The sequence below is a fragment of the Nuphar pumila genome, chromosome 14 (genome assembly GCF_984573655.1).
Source record: "Nuphar pumila chromosome 14, dmNupPumi1.hap1.1, whole genome shotgun sequence".
Classification (NCBI taxonomy): Eukaryota; Viridiplantae; Streptophyta; class Magnoliopsida; order Nymphaeales; family Nymphaeaceae; genus Nuphar; species Nuphar pumila.
This window is the reverse complement of record NC_143262.1, coordinates 79,434,395-79,458,210: the sequence shown is the minus strand read 5'-3', so window position 1 is coordinate 79,458,210 and position 23,816 is coordinate 79,434,395. Positions and strand designations below refer to the sequence as shown.

The window sequence follows — 23,816 nt, the reverse complement described above, 5'->3', positions numbered from 1 at the left end:
ACCAAATACAAATGAGCATTGAACAAGCCGACTGATGCGATTTTTAAAAACAATAATTTTAAACCAAAAACTGTGCACCAAATAATAATTTTCAAACCAATTCTTGCACTCGTGTAGAGTGGCAAGTCGGATCGTCTCCTCAGGAAATGGGATCCAGGCACACAATTTCACTTACAAACTCACTTTATTAATATCTCAAAGAAAAAGGAAAATTACAATATCTCTGGATTATAATGCAAATAAGAAGACATAAAACAAAAGTAAATCCTAATCTAAACTCGGGTCTACTTTCATGCACGACCAAGAAACTCCAAATGATATCCACCTTAACCCACCATCCTCCTTGTTCAGTAGCACGCCGTAGAGGAATTACCTGCAAAAGCAAAATTACATTATATGTATTCTACTAACTAAATGCAATAACTAAACAACAAAATAAGGCTTACTCAACTAAATTTCTCTAACTAAACTAGAAATAACAGCAAATAACCAAAGCAATAAACTATCTAATTTACCACTAAAATAACTAAACAAGTAAAGCAATTAAAGAACTACACTATAGTTAAACCAAGCTAACTTACTCAACTTAATCTCTCTGGTTTTTTGATGAAAGCCAGAGCCTAAACCCTGCTAAAAACACTTAAATAAACCTAAAAGTATGCAACAGCATCAAAGCATAAATAAAAATTACAGAAAATTACTAAATTGCCCTAAACTATGTACTAACAAGCTCTCTACGGCTAAGACGGGGACTATTTGGTTTGGACAACAAATGGGCGAGCTTAAACCAGATTGGAATCACACCAAATTCAGCTGAGACCTAGCCAAGACCATAGACTAACATGTGTGCCTTGTCTGTGGACCAAACTACACCGAAAACTATGCTAAACAATAATAGAAAGGACAAAAATACCCCTACTATTATGAAATAAAGACTACAATTTGACAGAAAACCGGTTTTTGAAAATAGAATGGAAACACAGTCAAATCGACTCTAAATAAGATGAATCTTTCCACAATTTAAGTTGACACTCTGACGAATCTAAAGAAACTTACCTGGGTCAAAATTCTACAGAAAATTACATAAAATGATGACCCAAAGTTTGACAAAATTTTGCTGATTTTCTGCAACTAACACTATTAACTACAACTTAATTATAATTAAAATTGACTAAACACAACTACATTAAACTAAATGACTGACAAGAATAGAAGCTTAACTACTGATAATCTGTTCTAAAACACTAAATACTTAAAGAAAATCAATTATCCACTAAAAATAAGTAAAACTAAATTATCTATACTAACTATAATATCGACAATAACCAGGTAAACTAACAATTAAATATTACCAACTAAACTGCATAAAGCCAATGAAGACTAATTAATCTAGCAATTAAAACAAAAAAAATAATAATGCAAAGCAAATAAAAGAAATAAAGTAAACTATCTAATTTAATCTATCTAACTAAATCTAACCAATGTCTAAGAAGCCCAAGACTAGACTAGTTAACTAACTAACTTAAGCTATCTAACTGAAGTAATTAACAAAAACAAAAGGAAAAGTATCTATCTAAACTGGACCTACCTAGGGTTGACGCCTACCTCTTGGGCGTACATTGACTTCTAAGACTTATATTGCCCAAAACTAGACTCAAACAAACTAGGAAAGTGGGTCAATACTTTGACCAACTCTCAAAAGGAAAGTTACTAAAACATAAATTAGCTACTTTCTAAAAACTTAATCATGAAGCAAATTAGAAACTAAAACTTATCCTAAACTTACAGCACAAAACTTTCTAAAAACTTAATTAACTAAATTATAAAGTAGATTTAATAAAATTAGAAACTATTTAGACAAACATTACTTACCAAATTAGAAAATAGAAATTCTAATCTAGCAACTTCCTAAACCACATGCAAGACCCTAGAAAATTAGCAACTAATAAATCTAAATAAACCAATCTAATGCTAAAATAACTCTTAATTACCTTAATGAAATCAAAACTAAGAAAAGAAACAGTTTAAACTAGGAAAAGGTTAGAACACGATTTTACAAAAACAAAACTTTGAACTTGTAAAAGCTGGTTTTATGAAGGGAGAAGGAAAAGAGAAAATAGATCTTAAAATCGACTTAATAAATCAGGAAAAAATACAGACACAACTCTCTTAGATCTTAATAAAACCAAGGAACAAAAATCAACAGAAAACTTGAGTTAGTTTATCCTAAAAAAATCTGGGATCAGAGCTTGGTCAAACCTGGATTCTGCAGAAACTGGTTTTGTAGAATCGGGACAAAACCCTAATAAAATGCCAATATCTCTAAAACTACTGATTCAATTGACCCCAAATTTCAGCTAGAAATAGCTTTGGTATTGGAGTGAATGATCAAAACAATTCATTGTTATGTTTTAGGCTTGTCGCCTGACAGGTTCTGGACAGATCTGGTTCTTGAATTGAATACTGACAATTTGGCCAAAGATGACCCAAAACTTGTTTTTCCTACAAACTAGACGCATTAAACTACTAGAAAAAAAATAAAACAAAAATTAACCACCCAAGAAAGAAAGCCAAATCGATTTTTGAAAGTAATTCAAAAATCTCATTGTGCTAAAACACTCTAACCACCCTATTACTTACAAAGAAGACTAATCCCCCTTTACTAATAACACCCAAACTAGATAAAAATGTGGGAAAAGAAGATCTAGTCCTAAATGTCTAAGCTATGATGCATCAACAAAAATATAAATGCAAAAACCTAATTAGACTCGATCTTAACTACAAGCGATGGGTGAGAAGGTGCACCTCAAGGGCTACCCGATGAGATTGGGGAAGAAGAGAGTGGTCCAAAGCTTCGAAGACCACAAAACATGTCTCCTAGGTCTGCTGCTACATGTGTTCTCTTGCTGGAATCGATGTTGGACCCAAATCATCGAGGAGGGAGATCAATGGAGAAGAGTAGAGGGTTGGTGGTTGTAAAGGAAGGAGATTCTCGGTCGTCGGCTATGGAAGTAGATGGTGTTCTCACACCAAAAAGAAAATAAAAGAAAAACACAAAAAACCATAGAAAAAATATGAAGGAAAACAATGGAGAAGAAGGGAAGAAGAAGAACCGTTGAGAGGAAGAAGATGGAACGTGGAGGAATAAGGAGAGGACGTTGGAGAAGAAGAAGAAGAAAGGAAGAGGGGAGGGTGTGTTTCTCAACTTGCTGGACCCTTTTCATAATGAGGACAATTAGTTTGTATACTAAGCCATTTGTTAAAAAATCCTAAAACACACCTAGGTTAGAAACTATTAGGAAAAACTACCTAAAATCAACTATTTTCTAAAAACAAGGTTGGTGTTGCCTATTGAGGGTAATTTTATAATTTTCATACTTTGGGTCCTTGGATCTTGGGTAGAAACAAATTTGGATCTGGTCCAAAGTTCAAGATAAAGGTTTTGGGTCAGATTTGGATCCAAATCATCTCGAAATCCAATCCAATCCAATTACCTTGAAATAGCTCTATCGTCCTTATTTTAAACCAATTTTGCATGAAATTTGAATTGTAGCTTCTTTGTACCTAAAACAACACAAACATGAATATTTATCATATAAAAGCATATATAAATGCATGAATTTATGATAAATATGATATACATTCCATGCATCATCACCGAGCCACGAGTTGCTCTATTTGTTTACCAACCCTAAAGCCTAAGAATATGGACTAGTGTTAAAGGAAGCTAGGATGCCAAGCTTTATGTCTGAAAGACAAGCACTAGGCTAGGAACTTATTTTCATAACTGGTCTATCATTTTATCTGTTGAAATCCAGCCCAATGACCTTTATAGATTATTTACAATAGTTTGGCTATGATCTCATCATTCCTTAACCTCCAAGCTTGTAATGCATGAGCACCCTAGAGGATGTTCACTTTTCTCCATCCAATTTTGAGAAAGTGGCTAGTGATAACTGAGTATGAGAAAAAAGTTAGTGCATGGTTGGGACTCTTCTGCGAAATGCATGAGGTTAAGCAAGGAACCACAACCTATCGAAACAAATACAATATCACAAATAGTTTCCATGTGCATCTCAACCAATGGGCCTACATGGAGTGCATGCACTTGATCCAGTCTTACTGGTGGACATTCTAAAAGCTTTGAAAATCAAAACCCTTATGACATCTGACAATGGAACCATGTCACATAACTGGGTTGCCACAAGGGCATGTTTGGAAACAAGAAAGATGTAGGAAAAGTGACGCAAAATGGAAAATCCGTATTGACCCTTTCAAACAAGAGAGTTTTTTTCGCTGAGAAAGTTTTTTTAAAAAGTACACTTTTTGATAAGAAACATAAATCCATGGGAGGGGTAGAAGAATGTTTTCTACCAAGAGAAAAATTATTTTTACACTCCCCACCACCCATCTCACCACCATCACCCACCATCTCACCATCACCACCACCACCCTCCTCCTCCTCTCTCTCATTTTTTCACATTTTCACACTCTATTTTTCTCATGCTATACAAACAAGTGAAAAACTTTCTTTTTAAAAACTTCTCATATCAGAAACTCCTATAGGCAAAACTTTCTTTTCCTATGAGAGTTTTTTCCTCTGGAAAATGACCATACTGTATGACTAATTTGACATGATTCCCTAAAAGCTCTATAATTTTTTATATTCTCTCAATGTTCAAAATCATAAAAATCTGACATCGTTAGGACACTTTTACCCTTTGCAACTACAAATTTATATATTTTTATGATAAAATTATACCTCCCATCGAATATGTTCAACACCCACTTAAATTCAGAATTGCAAGTTTTTTTATGCGAATTTAGACCTCACAAACTCACATAAATTTATTTGTGAAATCTCGATGAAACTGAAACCTCCAAAATCACAAATAGCATACTCTTTCGCATATAATAAATATTTTTGCATAAAAATATTTATGAAACATCTCTCGCAAATAACATACTTTCGTATATATCTTGAAATCGCATAAATGTATGTGTGAAACACTTACTACTAATTTTGCAAATAGCTTACATTTTTTCATATATTGCATGTTCTCGCATGAAGTTATTTATGAATCTCCAGATATCACAAATATCATACTTAAATATTTGAGAAACTATGACAAATATGCAATATTTCTTATTTTTTGAGAACTTTTTGAATCATATAGAAACTCATTGTGGTCCTCAACCAGTTTATTTTCGTATAATCTAGGGTTTTTTTTTGTCTTTTCTCCCCCAACTAGTGGTCCACAACCTGCTTCCCGTCCGACTACTAATTCTGACAACTATTTCCTACTCATTGCATATATCATATTTGTTCGCATATATGTTTTGAAATCTCATGAAGTATATTTGTGAAAATCCTACTGATCAACAAAAATTAGGCACTTTTGCAACATTGTTTCTTTATTAATAATTGCAAAAATATAGTTGGTTTGCACGAAATCAGATAACTTGAAGTTTAACAATTACAAAGTTACATTCAATACATAGGCTTCATTACAAAGTTATAGTCAAAGATTAACTTGATCCATTCAATTATAAATATAAGTTTAACTTGATCTATTACAAAGGTACATAATTATACATAGCTCAGCTAACTTGATAGAATCTCTTGACACCTCTCTAACTGATGTCTCCACCTTTTCATTGCTTTTGCACCCTTGGAAGCCCTTTCCTACATGTGCTTGTAGAACTTGATCATATGATTCCTTATATCTGTGACTCCTTGCTAAAAATAACTTTTTATTAGCAAATAACTAACTACAACGAATATCTCAAACTAGTGAACAACTGAAATATAAACACATACATGCATGAAGTTCAATCTCCAGTTTTTGCCTAAGTACTGCATATATTGTATGACAATATACCATAGTCATACCTATAAAATGAGAAAATACTAAGTGAAAAATATGTACATGTACAAAATAAGTTAACAAATAAATGCAAAGTAATTGCTTGTTCTCTTGTTGAGGAATACCTTTCATCCTCTATGTTGTCCATTTTTTGCAATAGTCGAACCCAAATTGCACTAAAAAATGAACCTGCAACACATAGGCACAAAAAGGAGATAACAAACATACACAAAAAAGGAAATATCAAACATACACAAAAAAACACATTATTGAGTAAGTTATGTTATCACACTATTTGTCTGAGGTTTTTATCTGCTAAATATGTGTTTGACATGGAATTGTATAGCTTGAAGTCATTTTCCTTCATGTTCATTTCCCAAAAAACCTAGTGTATGTTGCCCCAGTTGAAAAAATTAAAAGCGGCAACATAAATCTAGTATAACTTCATTGTGCACGTGAAAATTTATTTGTAAGTATGCAAAGTTGTGTAAAAACATACATTGTCAACATCAAAGAAATGATACATGTCGTTGCTCTTCAAGCAGTCAGTTGCCTCACCTCGCTGCCCTTTAGTTGCAACCATTTGTTGTTAAAAGACTATGTTTACCAATTAGTTTTTATTAATCGATAGTAAAACAATATAAACATTGTTATTATAACTCAAAGAAATATGAGATAAGGTAAAGGGTCTTCAGAAAGTTGTCTTTTTTCCTAACTTCATTGTGAGCCATTTGGATTCTTTCTACGAACCTTGCTAGATGCTACATAGTAAATCCAATGTGATAACAAAAGAATAAACAAAATTATGTGTAAACGTAACAAAAAAACAAACAAATTAACTTACAAAGCTAACACTTATGTCATTTGCCAAGAGAGTTTTTTTGCCAAACTCACAATCTTTAGGCTCTGGGGTGTTCTCTTCTATAGCTTTTTCTCTCATAAACCAGTTCTTAACAACAAAATAAATTATATACGATTGGTATCAAATATACATACATGATTCAGGATATTTCTTATGAAAGTGCACTAGGATCGAGGCAACGAGCACTAGAGGGGGTGAATAGTGCTTTTATAAATAATCTATGGAATATTGAAGGATTTTGCAAATCGAAAAGCAAACACACAAAGAACACAAGATTTTATCCTGGTTCGGTCTATCCCGACCTACATCCAGTCCCCAAGCAAAACCCGCTTGAGATTTCCACTATCAACCTTGTTAACTACAAGATCACACAGACCAAAACCGGTCCCACTTTCAGTAACAACCCTACTGAAAGCAAATAACTCCTTTACACCAAGGAGTCCTTCTTTTTACAGAAAAGAAATAACAACTTACAATACAACCTATGAGTCTTTCTTTTGAATGCGAATGAGATGCAATTGGCTTTTGAGGTTGTTGAAATACTCTACTCACGAATTCACTATCTCCCAAAGTGATTTGAGTGAAAAACTGAAGTGAAAATATCAAGTGAGTGAGAAAACAAATACTTGACTGAATAGGAGTGAAAAGCAATAAGTAAATGATTCAAATCAATTGAATTCTTGTTATTTTGAGTGTAAAATACACTCATATTTATAGTTAAAGTTTTCCATACGTTGAGGGTATGAAAGGGTGTCAAAACTGTCCATTTTGAACGATCAAAACATTTAAAAAATGAAAAGACACGCCTTTTTGAAGTTTCAGGAAAATGGCAAAATTAGTCGACTGAAACATCAGTTAGTCGACTAATAGTTAGTTATTAGTAGACTGACAGTTATCGTCGGTCGACTGATCTGTTAATCGAGCCGTTTGAAAATCTGAACATTTGAAACTTAGTCGACTTGAGAAAAGTTAGTCGATTGATAATATCATCAGTAGACTAAAAAATTTTTCAGTCGACTGCTGCTAAAATCTTCTGAAAAACAAACATTCTGTTCGGTCGACTGATAAAAGCATTAGTCGACTGCTGCTGAATTTTCAGAAAACACATGTTTTGTTCAGTCGACTGATAAAACCATTAGTCGACTGCTGCTAATTTTCCAGAAAACAGACATTCTGTCCAGTCGACTGATAAAACCTTCGGTCGACTAATTTGACAAGAATGACTTTTTAGAAAATATGGCGCGAAAGGATTAGTCGACTGGTAAGTCGATTGGTCGACTAATAAACATGAAATTTTAATAAAAGAGTTTTCTAAAAAGATTTTCAAGAGGGTTTCTTTTAGAAAAGTTTTTCTAAAGACTTTTAAGGTGAAATGCAACCTAAATATGCACTCTAAGTAGGGCTCTTACAAGAATCTAAGACTTTTAATGATTTAAACATTTGCACACTAGTCTTCAAAGATTCTTTATTGAATTCTTCAATTTCTTCATAGCCTTAGCTGAAATGCAGTTGATTCCACTTGCTCATCATCAAAACCTTGTACTTGAAGTATCATGTATGGCTTCATTGTCGTAACAATCTCCCTCTTTTTTATAATGACAAACTTAATCAAAGATGAAGCATTTAGATGCGTAGATGGAGATTTTACTCCCCCTATCAATATGTTGCAAAACATTAAAAGTTAGTACTTTCAAAGCACATATATCACATATTGATTGGTTTGCATTTCCATTCATCATTACTTCATGCATTCATTCAAAGCTTACTTGAATTTCAAAGCTTACTTTTTCTCTTAATTTCCTTGCAATTCTCATGCAAGATCTCCTGCAATTTCAATGTAATGCTATCTTTTACTTTCTCTCCCCCTTTGTCAGAATAAAAAAGAGTAAGAGCAGAAATAGCATAAGCAAAATAGAGATACAAGTTTAAACTATTACAATCCATAAAGTGTGAAAGTTTAGACAATAAAGATCAGAAAAGTTTGTTTAGCAAATCCTTAATTGCAGTTACATCCTTATGAATCGAAGATAGTTGTTGAGTCACATCTTCACGAAAAGTGTGTTGATGCAGCTCCAAAGCTTCCAGTCTCTGCAAAACTTCATCATTGTCTTGATTTGTCGAAAATTTCTTTCTTTTTGCATGAGATGAAGGTGTCGCAGAAGGTGAAGGTTCAGAAATTGATGGTTCAGTAGGATCAGATGGTTCAGTTTGATCAACATTTAAAGGAGGCAAATATTTAATTTTCATTCTTTTAAAAATTGTTTGATCAAAGAACTCTTTTTGCTCAATACATTTTTCATTTGTTAAAGGAACTTTGAAATGTCTAAAAATACGAGTTAAAAGACAACCATAAGGAAGAAATGGTTTTTGTTTCCACAAATTTGTAAAATACACATTGGCCCAGTTAACAGAAATATTTCCAAATAAGACATAAAGAGACGTAGATAGATCTGTGGAATAATAATCAAAAGAACCAGTTTTAGGTAGAACATTATGGGCAAGGATTCATCCAGCAATGCGTGCACGAGTTTGAAGATTAGTATTTTTGAAAGGAGGGCAGTGAGGTGCGCATGGAAGAAGAATTTGTTCAAAAACTCTTTCATCATTTAATTCAATAGTGTTGAAAAGAGTGTCTAAAGGTGGAATTTCAAGAATGTCTCCAAGTAGTTTCGAATCAAACTCGATTTCAATATCACGAACAAGAGGACAAAATTTCAGTTTCATGATCCATTTGTAGATTTGTGTAAAACAAGTGAATAAGAAAAGGATAGTGAAGAGTATATGCACAAGCATCAAAGAGATGTGAAATTCCAGGAAATAATTCTCTTATGTTGTAACGAGAAAATAAGTGAAATAGAACATTTCGGCCTGGTAAAATAGGTAGTGCAGAAATTGATCCAAAAGTATCATATAAGAGGGGATTTCGGAGTAATCTGAGTGAAAAACCATGTCTTGAAGTAGGTGTAGGAGGAGGAGAACCTAAACCTTTTGCAGATGCAGACTTCGTACGAGGCATGGTTAAAAACAGATTTACCAAAAAAAAATGTCGGCTTCCAAATGACGTCCGGCAAGGGGAAAATGTTGTCCGACATTCAGAAACGAAGGACGATGCGGTGGCTGACGGCGAGTGTGAAGTCGGCCAAAAGAGGATTCCGGCAATACACTGTCACGGCAAGAGAGTTTCGACGTGTTTTGAAGATGCGTTAGTTACTGCAAGAGGATTCCGGCGTTTCAAGATCACGGCCAGAAGATTCTGGCGTCTCCCTGTCACGGCAAGAAAATCCCGGCGACGATGGGATCGAACGGCACTCCGAGGGTTTTTTGGAAGAGAGAGAGGCAAAAGAGAAAGAGGGTTTTCGTCTTAAGGGTTTCATTTTTAAGAAAAATGAAAAGGTACGAAAACAAAGTGAAACGATGCCTATTTTAAAAAAAATGGGTTAAAAAAAATCAAGGGGTATCGGGTCCCTTCATTTAAAATTTAAAAAAAAAAATTTAGTCGACTAAAACTTTATCGATCGACTAAAAATGTGTGACTCATTCTAAAAATATCATCAGTCGACTAGAAATATATCGGTCAACTAATATGGTGCGATTCATTCTAAAAATTCTAAAACATCAGTCGACTAGAATTTTATTGGTCGACTAATATAGTGCAATTTTGAGATTTTGTTAAAAAAACAACATTTTTACAAATCTAAAAATGAGCAAATACCTAGTTCTCTCCTAATTCTCATAAAATCATCATTTTTAAGAAGTTTAGTGAAGATATCGGCATGTTGTTCTTTAGTGGAAATAAAATTTAACGAAATATCTTCTTTTAACACATGATCTCTTAAAAAATGATGTCTAACTTCAATATGCTTAGTTCTTGAGTGCTGAATAGGATTTTTCGAAAGATTTATAGCACTAGTGTTATCACAATAAATAGTTGTTGTGGAGTAATTCAAACCAAAATCTTTTAAGGTCTGTTTCATCTAAAGTACTTGTGAACATGCTAAACTAGCCGCTATATATTCAGCTTCAGTTGTTGAGAGTAATACTGAATTTTGCTTTTTACTAAACCAAGAGACTAAGGAATTTCCTAAGAAATGACAAGTTTCACTAGTACTCTTGCGATCAGATTTACTTCCTGCAAAATCTGCATCACTATATGAAACTAAATCAAAGGAAGATGATTTTGGGTAAAACAAACTGAAATTTGAAGTATCTTTCAAATAACGAAGAATTTGTTTTACGGCAGTTAAATGAGATTTCTTTAGATTAGCTTGAAATCTTGCACACATACACACACTAAACATAATATCAGGTCGACTAGCAGTTAAGTATAATAGAGATCCGATCATACCTCTGTAGAGCTTAGTATCTACACTTTTACCATTTTCATCTTTATCAAGAGAACTAATTGTACTCATAGGATTCCTTCTTGATTTCGATGAGTCCATCCCAAATCTCTTGAGAAGTTCTTTTGTATACTTAGCCTAATTGATGAAGATTCCTTCTTCAGTTTGCTTTATTTGAAGTCCAAGGAAGTAGTTTAATTCGTCCATCAAGCTCATTTCAAACTCTTCCTGCATAGCTTTAGCAAATTCTTTACAAAGAGAATCATTAGTAGAACCAAATATTATGTCATCAACATAAATTTGCACAATAAGAATATCTAAATTAAGATTTTTAATAAATAAAGTGGAGTCTACCCGACCAATAGAAAAACCAGATTGTTCTAAAAAATTTCGTAGTCTTTCATACCACGCTCTTGGTGCTTGTTTGAGTCCATACAAAGCTCTTTTCAATTTGTAGACTTTTTTTGGATATTTCTCATTTTCAAAGCCTGGAGGTTGCTCTACATAAACTTCTTCATTGATGTGTCCATTTAAAAATGCACTCTTAACATCAATTTGATATAACTTGAAGTTCATGTAACTAGCAAAAGCAAGCATCATACGAATTGACTCTAATCGAGCCACTGGTGCATAGGTTTCATCAAAATCTATGCCTTCTTCTTGATTATAGCCTTGTGTTACTAGCCTTGCTTTGTTACGAATGACTTCACCATTTTCGTCCATCTTATTTCGGAAGACCCATCTTGTTCCAATTACTGGATGATCCTTTGGTCTATCAACTAGATCCCAAACATCATTCCTAGTAAATTGGTTAAGTTCTTCAGACATGGCCAAAAGCCAAAATTCATCATCACAAGCCTCATTGATATTCTTTGGTTCTAATTTAGATATGAAAGCAACATTTGCAATATATTTTTCTAATTGCCTTCTAGTTTGGACACCACTCTTTATTTCACCAATAACTTGTTCATGTGGATGATTAGGAACTTCTTTCCAAACCGGTTGAAGAGGAATATTTTCTTGAGAAGTATTCTTTATCAAGGGTTCTTCTTGAAGTATTACTTCTTCTCCTTCGCTTAGAGGTATAACCTGCTCACAATTCTCATCAAATGCAACATGTAAAGATTCTTCAATACAAGATGTTCTTTTATTGAAAATACGATAAGCTTTACTTCTAGAAGAATATCCAAGAAATATTGATTCATCTGATTTTGAATCAAACTTATCAAGATTATCTTTGGTATTTAACAAGAAACATTTACTACCAAATATTTTGAAATATGAGATCTTTGGTATACGATCATAATACAATTCAAAACATGTTTTATGTAAAATTGGTCGAATAAGAACACGGTTTAGAACATAACATGCTGTATTAATTGCTTCAGCCCAAAAGTATTTTGGTAAATTTTTATCTTGAAGCATGGTTCTAGCACATTCTTGCAAAGTTCTATTCTTTCTTTCAACAACTCCATTTTGAGGAGCCGCTCTAGGAAAAGCAAAGTTGTGAGATATACCATGTAAATCACAAAACTTTAGAAAAGATTCATTTTTAAATTCACCACCATGATCACTATGAATTTTAATAATAGATGTAGCTTTTTCATTTGTAATTCTTCTATAAAGTTTAGAAAATTCCGAAAAAGCATCATTTTTGCTTTTTAGAAAAATTACCCATGTAAACCGAGAATAATCATCTACTATAACAAAAGCATACTTGCTACCATTCAAACTTTGAATTCTAGATGGTCCAAATAGATCTAAATGTAAAAGTTCAAGAGGACGTTTTGTTGAAACTATATCTTTTGCTTTAAAAGAACTCTTGATTTGTTTACCCCTTTGGCAAGCATCACATAAGTGATCTTTCTTATATGGTATTCTAGGTAGGCTTCTTACAAGATCATTCTTGGATAACTTTGAAATAATTTTAAAGTTAACATGTCCAAGTCTCTTATGCCATAACCATTGAATTTCATTTGAAACAATAAGACATTTTTCATTAAAAGTGGGTAATTCATCTAGATATAGTTCATACACATTGTTCCTTCTTTTACCTTTAAAAATGATCTTTTTAGATTGAAAATCAGAAATTAAGCATGAATCATTTTCAAAAGAAACATGAAAATCTTTATCACATAATTGACTAATAGAAATTAAATTATGCATTAAACCATCTACTAAAAGAACATTTTCTATCAAGGGAAATCTTGGATTACCAATATTACCAATACCTATTACTTTTCCCTTGTTATTGTCACCAAAGGTGACGGTTCCTCCATCCTTATTTTGGAGGGTGAAAAATAACTCCGGCCTTCCAGTCATATGTTTGGAACAGCCGTTGTCCAATATCCATTTGGTCCTTATGTTGTGTACCTACAACAAAATTAGAAAATAGAGCATTTGACCCCTTTCTATTTTCGGGTCCATGAGAGTTAGTCTTAGGAACCCATATCCATTTGGATTTTGGTTTCCTTTGATAATAAATATTCTTTCTATAAAAGGATTTATCATGTCTAGAATAATCATGTCTGAAAAAATAAGCATTATAGTTTCCATGATTAGATGCATTTCTATTAGAACTAGAAAGTTTAGTTTTATGAACAAATGGTTGAGAATAATGTCTTTGATTTTTCACCACATAGTTTGGTCTATTTTGAGTATCAAAGAAGCTATATCCCAATCTGGTTTTATTAACCGAGCATCTTTGAGAACCAAGAAGTTTTTCTAGATTCTCTTGACCATTTGTGAATTTGGTCACTATGGAAAGAAGATCATTTGATTTTTCTTTAAGACTAGATATTTCCTTTTGTAAGAGATTGGTTCTAACTCCAATTTCTTTTATCTCAAAAGCTTGGCAAGAGTTTTCCTTCTTGAGATCTTCTATCTCATGAAGTAACACTTTATTTTGAGAGTCAAGAGTTAAATTTTCAGTTTTTAACTCTTTATTTTTAGAACTTAGACTCTTAAATTTAGCATATAAATCATTGAATGCTTCTAACAAATCATCATAGTCAATTTGACTTACTGAATCTTCTTGTGCTACAAAGCACATGTTGGTGACTTCTTCATTTGTTTCTTCATCGAAAGAGGAGTCACTATCATCCCAACATGCTTGAAATGCCTTTTTCTTCTTGAATTGTTCCTTGGGCTTGATTTTGAGAAGAGAATAATCTTTCTTGATATGTCCTGCTTTTTTGCAGTTAAAGCACTAGACTTCATTGGGATTGAAAGAATCTGCTTTCTTTACTTTTCTTTGAAATCTTCCATTTTTGATGAATCTTCTGAATTGCCTTGTGATGAGGGCAATATCTTCATCTTCTTCTTCTTCTGAATTTTCTGAATCAGAAGTAACTTTAAAAGCAAGAGACTTCTTTTTGGGCTCTTCTTCTTGTCTGTCTTGAAGTTGGACCTCATATGTCATAAGGTTACCAACTAAATCTTCAAGAGAGAGAGTATTGAGATCATTTGCTTCTTCAATAGTAGTGTTTTTTCTCTCCCATTCAGGAGTTAAACACCTTAGAATCTTTCTGACTAAATCCACTTGTGAATATTCTTTTCCAAGGGATTTTAAAGTGTTAGTTATATCGGTCATTCTAGTTATCATATCCGATATAGATTCATTTTGCTTCATTTTGAACAATTCAAATTTATGAACTAAAGAAGCAATTTTAGATTCCTTTACCTTTGACGTACCTTCGTGAGTCACGATAAGAGTATGCCATATTTCATTTGTTGTAGAGCATTAAGAGATGCGATTGAACTCTACCTTGTCAACGGCACAGTACAATGCATTCATGGCTTTGGCATTCAGTGAAGCAGTCTTCTTTTCATCATCGGTCCATTGGCTGAAATCAATTGATGGAGTTTGGTACTTTTCTGAAACAACTCTCTAGATTTCGAGATCCATGGATCGCAAGAATATTGTCATTCTTACTTTCCAGTATCCATAGTTTGTTCTGTCGAAGAGAGGAGGACGAACAGAGGAGCTTCCTTCTTTGTGCAGAGATGTTGTAGTTGTCATGCTAGATGATGGTCAAATCAAAGTAATAGCTAACTTGTGCTCTGATATCAAATGAAAGTGCACTAGGATCGAGGCAACGAGCACTAGAGGGGAGGTGAATAGTGCTTTTATAAATAATCTGCGGAATATTGAAGGATTTTGCAAATCGAAAAGCAAACACACAAAGAACACAAGATTTTATCCTGGTTCGGTCTATCCCGACCTACATCCAGTCCCCAAGCAAAACTTGCTTGAGATTTCCACTATCAATCTTGTTAACTACAAGATCACACAGACCAAAACCGGTCTCACTTTCAGTAACAACCCTACTGAAAGCAAACAACTCCTTTACACCAAGGAGTCCTTCTTTTTACAGAAAAGAAATAACAACTTACAATACAACCTATGAGCCTTTCTTTTGAATGCGAATGAAATGCAATTGGCTTTTGAGGTTGTTGAAATACTCTACTCACGAATTCACTATCTCCCAAAGTGATTTGAGTGAAAAAATGAAGTAAAAATATCAAGTGAGTGAGAAAACAAATACTTGACTCAATAGGAGTGAAAAGCAATAAGTAAATGATTCAAACCAATTGAATTCTTGTTATTTTGAGTGTAAAATACACTCATATTTATAGTTAAAGTTTTCCATACGTTGAGAGTATGAAAGGGTGTCAAAACTGTCCATTTTGAACGATCAAAACATTTAAAAAATGAAAAGACACGCCTTTTTGAAGTTTCAGGAAAATGGCAAAATTAGTCGACTGAAACATCAGTTAGTCGACTAATAGTTAGTTATTAGTAGACTGACAGTTATCGTCGGTCGACTGATCTGTTAATCGAGCTGTTTGAAAATCTGAACTTTTGAAACTTAGTCGACTTGAGAAAAGTTAGTCGACTGATAATATCATCAGTAGACTAAAAAACTTTTCAGTCGACTGCTGCTAAAATCTTCTGAAAAACAAACATTCTGTTCGGTCAACTGATAAAAGCATTAGTCGACTGCTGCTGAATTTTCAGAAAACACATGTTCTGTTCAGTCGACTGATAAAACCATTAGTCGACTGTTGCTAATTTTCCAGAAAACAGACATTCTGTCCAGTCGACTGATAAAACCTTCGGTCGACTAATTTGACAAGAATGACTTTTTAGAAAATATGGCACGAAAGGATTAGTCGACTGGTAAGTCGATTGGTCGACTAATAAACATGAAATTTTAAGAAAAGAGTTTTCTAAAAAGATTTTCAAGAGGGTTTCTTTTAGAAAAGTTTTTCTAAAGACTTTTAAGGTGAAATGCAACCTAAATATGCACTCTAAGTAAGGCTCTTACAAGAATCTAAGACTTTTAATGAATTAAACATTTGCACACTAGTCTTCAAAGATTCTTCATCGAATTCTTCAATTTCTTCATAGCCTTAGCTGAAATGCAGTTGATTCCACTTGCTCATCATCAAAACCTTGTACTTGAAGTATCATGTATGGCTTCATTGTCGTAACATCTTATACATCATGTATGATCGATTGTTCTTTGCTCTTCAAAACTTGGGGCTCTTTGAATTCCTTTCTTTTGTAAGAACATGTATGGCCATACATCTCGAACTATCTAGATATACACATAAAGAAGCAATTAATTAAAAAATACTCGATATACACATAAATAAGCAATTAATTAAAAAATATTGGATATACACATAAAGAAGAAATTAATTAAAAAATACTGGATATAGACATAAATAAGCAATTAATTAAAAAATATTGGATATACACGCAAAGAATAAATTAATTAAAAAATACTAGATATGCACACAAAGAAGTAATTAATTAAAAGACACTGGATATGCACACAAAGAAGTAATTTATTAAACAATGCTGGATATATATACATACTATTATTCATGGTACCGTCTATTGTGGCCAACCTCACCACATACACTACACTTATATGGCACAACATCCATGTGTTTTGTTCTTCATCCATTAAACTTAGGTTGTCGTGCTTTGCAAATTACTTTTGGTGGATAGACAGCTATAAGAGTAGGTGGAGCGATGTATGGGACATTATCCACCATCGAAAAGAATATATATTGATTATATGATTCTCGATAAGATTCAACTTTGAACCACTTGTCGCAGTAATCCTTTGATAAATTGTCTTCATACAAAATGCATGTGATTGCATGCTCGCAAAGAATCTCGCTAACCTGACACTCTTCACAAGAGCACAAGTGCCGCTGAATATCAACATTGTAATCGTGAGATCGGTCACGAGCTTCGTACCATTGTCGGAGGCAATTCACTACTTGCACACATATTTATTGTGTCTTTTTCTTCAGTTCCTTTTGCTTTTCTTTGACCTTCAACACCAAAACGCTTGTCATATGCTACCCCGCAATCTTTCTTTTCTCAAAAAGTTTCATCAGCATAAGACAAAACTTTTTAATAAGTGAAATTAGAAGCTTGTCACATATGTTGAGAATCCATGAATTGAAGATTTCCAATATATTAGATGTTAAGCAGCCATATATTTTCACTTGAAAGTAACAGTTAGCTTAATATTTTTGATTCACATCAATGGCAATATAATTGTATGTGTATGTGCTTTGTTCTTTAAATTTATCAAGAAAATGATTGCATTATTGTTTCGTGGTTGCTCGAGTTGCACTCCACCAAAGTTCACTGAGTGGTGAATCAAATTTTTTCAAAAAGTTTTACATCAAATGCTTCATGCAAAATCTAATATGACATATAGGTCATGTATGGGGGACAACATACCTTAAACCTGGATGCCTATCTGAGATAATTGTCATTACTCCTCTCTCTAAACTCATCAAAGTATATGAATCTGTGTTTTAATACCTCTAAAAACTATGATCATGAATCTTTGGACCCATTATCAACAACTGCAAATGCTACCAGAAACATCTCACCACAATGATCAATACTATGTGTCGATAATAATATACTTGTGTATCTTTATTTAGGAATGTGTTATCTACTATAACAACTAGAGGGCATCATTTCAAAAACCCATCGATGCTTGGCTGGAAGGATAAGAACATGTACTTAAATCGATCTTAATATACTCTAGCGATCCTCGGTTAGCATTCATCAGATGATCAAAATAGGTGGGAAGCATCTTGAAGGACTGTTTGAATGAACCATATAATGCAGCCTTAGCATGTTCTCATTCATGTTATGCTTGTTTATAAGTAACCTCTACACCTTCCTCACGATTGATGTCATTCTTGATTTCTCTTGGAGTTATCTTCGAGTTATCGTGCATACATTTGTAAATAACACTTGAAATCCACTTACAAGACATTTTCTCTACTATAAGGTTGTCCAATGATCCACTACGTGTATGCTCGTTATCATACATCTTCACTTGAAAGAAACCTGGTCTGTGTACCTTTGTGCAATGGATCTTCCAAGGGCAATCAATTGTTGTATGAGCGCTTTTTCTCGTGCATATGACAGTGACTCTGTTATTGCAATCTTTAAGAATTTTGATTTATAGTTATTTATGATCACATGATCTTTCAAAAACTCGCGGCAGTGCTAGAGATCATTAAATCTTTTGCCCAAAAAAATTTATCAATCGTTTGATTATTTTAATAGCCATTGGAATTGTTCACAATCATTAAGTCTATTATTATGCAATTGCTTATGCAAATCAGATTTCTTTGGTTCAATTATTTTTAATTTCTCTTCATTGCATGAGAACTCATTGAATGAGAACCAAGGGTTCACATTCTCCAATGACATTGGTGCATCACTTTCACCCTCTCTTATTGACATGGTATACTTATCATCATCGATATCATTTGATTTTGCACTGTTAACATGATCACTACTATTACTCATTGATTGTTCAGTTTCACCAACTATATCAAAATTCATTGTATCCATTGCTTCATTTGTTTTTATATATACATCATTCTTGCATTTTCAACATTCAAGATTAACCATCAAAATGTCACATTCATCATCACACCTGCATCTCAACCATAAAGTACATTGAAATTATAACTTGTACATATGGTAGTGTACTTTAGATCTTTCAAACATCATCATTGACTGCTTACAACAACTACGATGGTATATTTTAGTCCTTTTAATGCTTATGCACAGTGAACCCTAGCCCCATTACACCAACACAAGAACAATAAATATTAACTAAAGGACAAGTAAACAATCATAAATCATCTACAATAATATATATTTTTATAAAAAAATCATAAACATAGTAAACCTTAAATAGAAGTTGATCACAAGGATGATATTGTAATCGTCTAAAAAATATGCATGATATATTATATGGAACTCACCTTTCGGAACTATAAATGGGAAAGTTGATCACAAGGATGATACTGTGACCTCCTCAAAATGCAAAAATCATTGTAAGGGTTCTACAGAGAAATTTTTTTGCAGACACAAAAGAGAAGAAGAAACCCTAGAACAAAAATGAGTATATATATAATTCGATAAAATTGCAACTATTAAAAAAATCTCATATAATAAAAAATTTGCAAATATATAAGTAGCATATTTGCGATTTTGTTGGTTCCCTTTAAGTGGAGTTTCACACATAAATTTATGTGATTTCAGGATATATGCGAAAGTATGTTATTTGTGAGAGATGTTTCACAAATATTTTTATGTAAAAATATTTATTATATGCGAAAGAGTATGATATTTGCAATTTTGGTGGTTTCAGTTTCATCGAGATTTTGCAAATAAATTTATGTATGTTCGTAAGGTCTAAATTTGCATAAGAAAACATGTGATTCTGGATTTAAGTGGGTGTTGGACATATTCGATGGGCAGTGCAATTTTATCAAAAAAATGTGTAAATTTGCAGTTGTGAAGGGTAAAAGTGTCCTAATGGTGTCGGATATTTGCGATTTTTGACATCAATAGAATATAAAAAATTGTAGGGTTTTTAGGGAATCACATCAAATTAGCAGTGTGGTTATTTTTGTTTTCTCTCTTCCAAATGTGCCCTAAGTCTCTAGGCCATCCGCAGTTGAGAAATGTAATAGTGTACTTCAGTTGGTGTTAGCCCTCTTATGTGCATATAGTATTCCTGACTATAATTGTACCGTAGCTGCAGGGTCAATATTTGAGTTAAAAAAGGGTTATTTCTTTCCTATTTTAGACATGATGTTTGATAGCTAGAGGTTTATCTTCTTCTCCGTCCTATATTCTTGCTTCCTCTTGCTTTAATATACCAGTTGGAAATCATCACCTCCACACAAGTCCTTCTTTAGAACCATCTTGCTGTCTTAGGTTCATAAACTGCACCTAACATTATTGCTAAGACTGCTGAGGACTGCAATTGCTTCTTCCATGTCATTGGCCTTTCTACAGATGTACCAGCTATCACCAATTCACCATGCTTCTGCAGAGGCACGATCATGAATCTCCAATTGGGGGTGTCAACGGGTCAGATTTGGTTCAGGCCCAGGTGGAACCAGACTTGAACCCGATTTTTGGGTATGGTATCAGGTTTGGACCCGGGTCCACTATAAGAAAAACCATACCTGGACCCTGATAAGAACTACATAAACCTGACCCAGCAAAACCATATATTTATCATTTTACAATGAAAATTTGCGGGTATTAATCGAAACTCTGATTGGGTCCGGATCTGGTATAAAATTTTACAAACTATACTTGGGTCCATGTATTAATCGGACCTTCGGGTCCAGACCCGACCCAGGTCTTAATCGGGTCTTCTTATTTATCACCATACCTGGATCTTATAGGGTTGGGTTAGTGTAAACCCGACCAGTTGACACCCCTATCTCCAATGATTGATGAAAATCATTTTGTTCTTCAGTTGTCCTTTGATCAGTCAGTGAACCACACGGCAAGGCCTTGTGGAAGATGAACTACTTATTGTTGCCTATTATACTTACCACAAGGACTCGGCAAACCCCCATCTAATAAGGATCTGATGTTTTGTCTATAATAAAACAACCTATTTCTCACCACCACGCGGTTGCCTGTGTGGCCAGCCGGGGGATTTTGAAGGTGTTGAGTTGAAGACCCCGGATTAAACCCCGCTGGTGTATCCGTGACTTTCAGAGGTGGGCCATGGAAGGCAGCGTGGTCATGGGGCTTCGCTTCTGTGAGTGTTCCTCGCCATAAAAAATGACTGATTTCTCAATAAGGTTGCAGGAGACAACTGTAACAATCCTTCAATTTCAGGCGAGAAGAAGAACGATTTTCATTGTGAAAGCTAAAGCTTCATAGCTCTAGGATGATACTCTCGCCAGGTCTTAGGCTAAGAATCCATGATAATAAGGCGAGGGGAATTCTATTTTGTACCAACAGGGGCTCCGCTTGTCTGGTAGAAGCAGCTAGTGCACATCACCCATATGTTGAAGTTTCTGGTTCAAAACCCAATGGTATAGTTGTATAACTGGTAGGGGTCTACCTGACCCCAGCTTGCCTTTCAAAACACAAATGAGAATTCCTTGGGCCTCTGGGTGAACACTAGCGAGGTTAGAGCTGTGTGAGCTTCATAGCTGGGGGATTAAGGCCCCCCTCCCTTACAGCCAGGCAGTCATTCAACCACCCATACTAGTGGGGTTCGAACTTGCAAAGTCCCATCACATGGTGACTTACACAACTGCTCCTACCAAACATTCGGAGCCGTTGGTTGAGGAGAATAGGTTAGTTAATATCCTTTGCATACTTGGTGATCATTTTTGTTTCATGCTAGCTTTTTTTTTCTTTTTCTTTTTTTGAAACACACAAGCTGGGGTTAGTCAGACTCCTACCAGTTATACAACTATATCATTGGGTTTTGAACCTGCAACGTACCAACACAAGGTGACGTGCACTAGCTGCTTCTACCAGACAAGCAGAACCCCCGTTGGTATGATTTGGAGGGGATTGTGAACTTCCAACATCTTTCATCGATGTGCATGTCACTGTCTGGAATACGACCTGTGCTTGTATATTATGGAGGTGGATGCTTGAAACCTTTATTCATGAATGGAAAATGAGATTATTAACAGTCTTGGTAGTTGGTACCTAATATCCACTGCTTGAAGGTTTAGTTTGTTGTTATAAATGCTGGCATGCATATTGAATCGTCTAGATTTAAAATGATGAAGACATGAATATTCATCTGAGAATGATGTGTATGTGCCTTTATGCATGCATGTACACACATGTACACTGAAGATTCTACATGAGTAACGAAACACAGTTAATACAAATTGGCTACCTATTTCTCCCCTTCGATGAGTCCTGTTTTATTTGCAACTTGGAGATCACATTTATTTGTTTGGGAGGAATTGTCAGTGTTGCCCCACTTTTCTTCTGTGAAGGGTTCACCCCTTTTTCTCCAACTGTCTCTACTTAGAATCAATATATCATTGTTAAGCAAATTTAAGTTGTCAGTTGGTAAGTTCTTGGGCTGCTTCTTGGTAGGTCAGTGATATGGTTCATAGAGAAGGATAGAATTTTCATTAGATGTTTGGTTGTTATTCTGCAATGCACTATGACACCTTTTCTGTTCTGCATTGTTTTTATCAGGGTTCTGGATGGTCGGGGAAAAATTGAACTTGTGGATAAAACTGAAAGCTTGCAATTCCAGGTGGAAGATGGATCTGACTTGTGTTTGGAGATTTCACTATATTGTACTTTGTTTTTAATTTTTTCTCCTGTTTGAGGCTGATAGCTTCCAGCGGCAAGGCAGGCAACTGCAGCAGAAGATGTGGTTACAAAACCTCAGATTCAAGTTGATGGTTGTGGGAGCAGTTCTTGCATTTATAATTGTAGTATGGTTGATGGAATGAAGAGGGTTCAAGTTTTTAAACGCGTGCAGTGCTGTTTGTTCTGTGTAATACTCTGTTTATATAACCAACGGGAGGCTCCGCTTGTCTGGCAGGAGCAGTTATTGCACATCACCTTGTGTTGGGATGTTGTAAGTTCGAATCCCAACCGAATGGTTGTATAACTGGTAGGGGTCTGCCTAGCCCCAGCTTTCTCTGTCGAAAAAAATAAACATTGTTTAAACTAGTCAACAGTTAGAAACTTGCACCCCACTAATCAGCAAAGACGCACAATAGGTTGTCCGGGTGAGGTCTACAATACTTGTACTACCATATGCAACCACTACTTAAACACTAATTAGGATTACAAAAACTGAAGGAACAAGTATCGAGATGATTGTTCACAATAAAGTAGCAGATAAATAAAAATGCATCTACATTAAAATTGCAACATTATGCTGCAAGAGTGGAAGCTTAATAAAAACCGAAGATCAAGCACATTCACACGCATGAATCCAAACACTAGTATACACCAAATTAAAACTGAAAGAAAGCAGGATCTTGGCAGATTACTCATACATGCGACAAGGAGAATTGTTCAGCACAAAACCATACTCAAATAGTGCTACCAAATCAGAAATATAGAAGCAAAACGATCGTTCCACCAAAAAAAAGTAGTGTCCACACCCAGACGAGGGTAGGACTTTCTATCTTTTGGAAGTTGCTTATTATATAAATAACTTTACAGAAATAAGCCCAAGACTGATTATGCGAGTCCCTATCTGCTGAAATCACCTATTATACAGGAGACATGTTTTAATCTAATCATTTACATGATAGGTGAAATGCGGCGGAGCCAGGAATCTAAACTAGCGTGGGCATAAATATACAGTAAAAGAGAAAAAGTAATTATTTAATAAACTATAATAATACCTTTAAAAAAATCAAATAGTTATC

The 23,816-nt window shown here is 34.3% G+C and overlaps 1 protein-coding gene across 2 annotated transcripts in view; it reads right to left on the bottom strand.

Annotated features, from left to right (window-relative positions):
* Positions 1 to 5,507: 5,507 nt before the first annotated feature.
* LOC149817055 (uncharacterized protein At2g38710-like) overlaps positions 5,508 to 23,816 on the bottom strand; it is a 51,964-nt gene continuing 33,655 nt past the window's right edge. Inside the window, exons 6-7 of one of the 2 annotated variants that reach the window (XR_016427603.1) lie at positions 5,822 to 5,893; positions 5,508 to 5,727 (exon numbers count right to left, since the gene is read on the bottom strand). The gene's annotated coding sequence lies outside the window, so the exon portion shown is untranslated. Of the gene's footprint in view, positions 5,728 to 5,821; positions 5,894 to 22,947; positions 23,076 to 23,816 lie in introns of those variants that run through there. The other variant, XR_016427602.1, reaches the window with a different exon arrangement.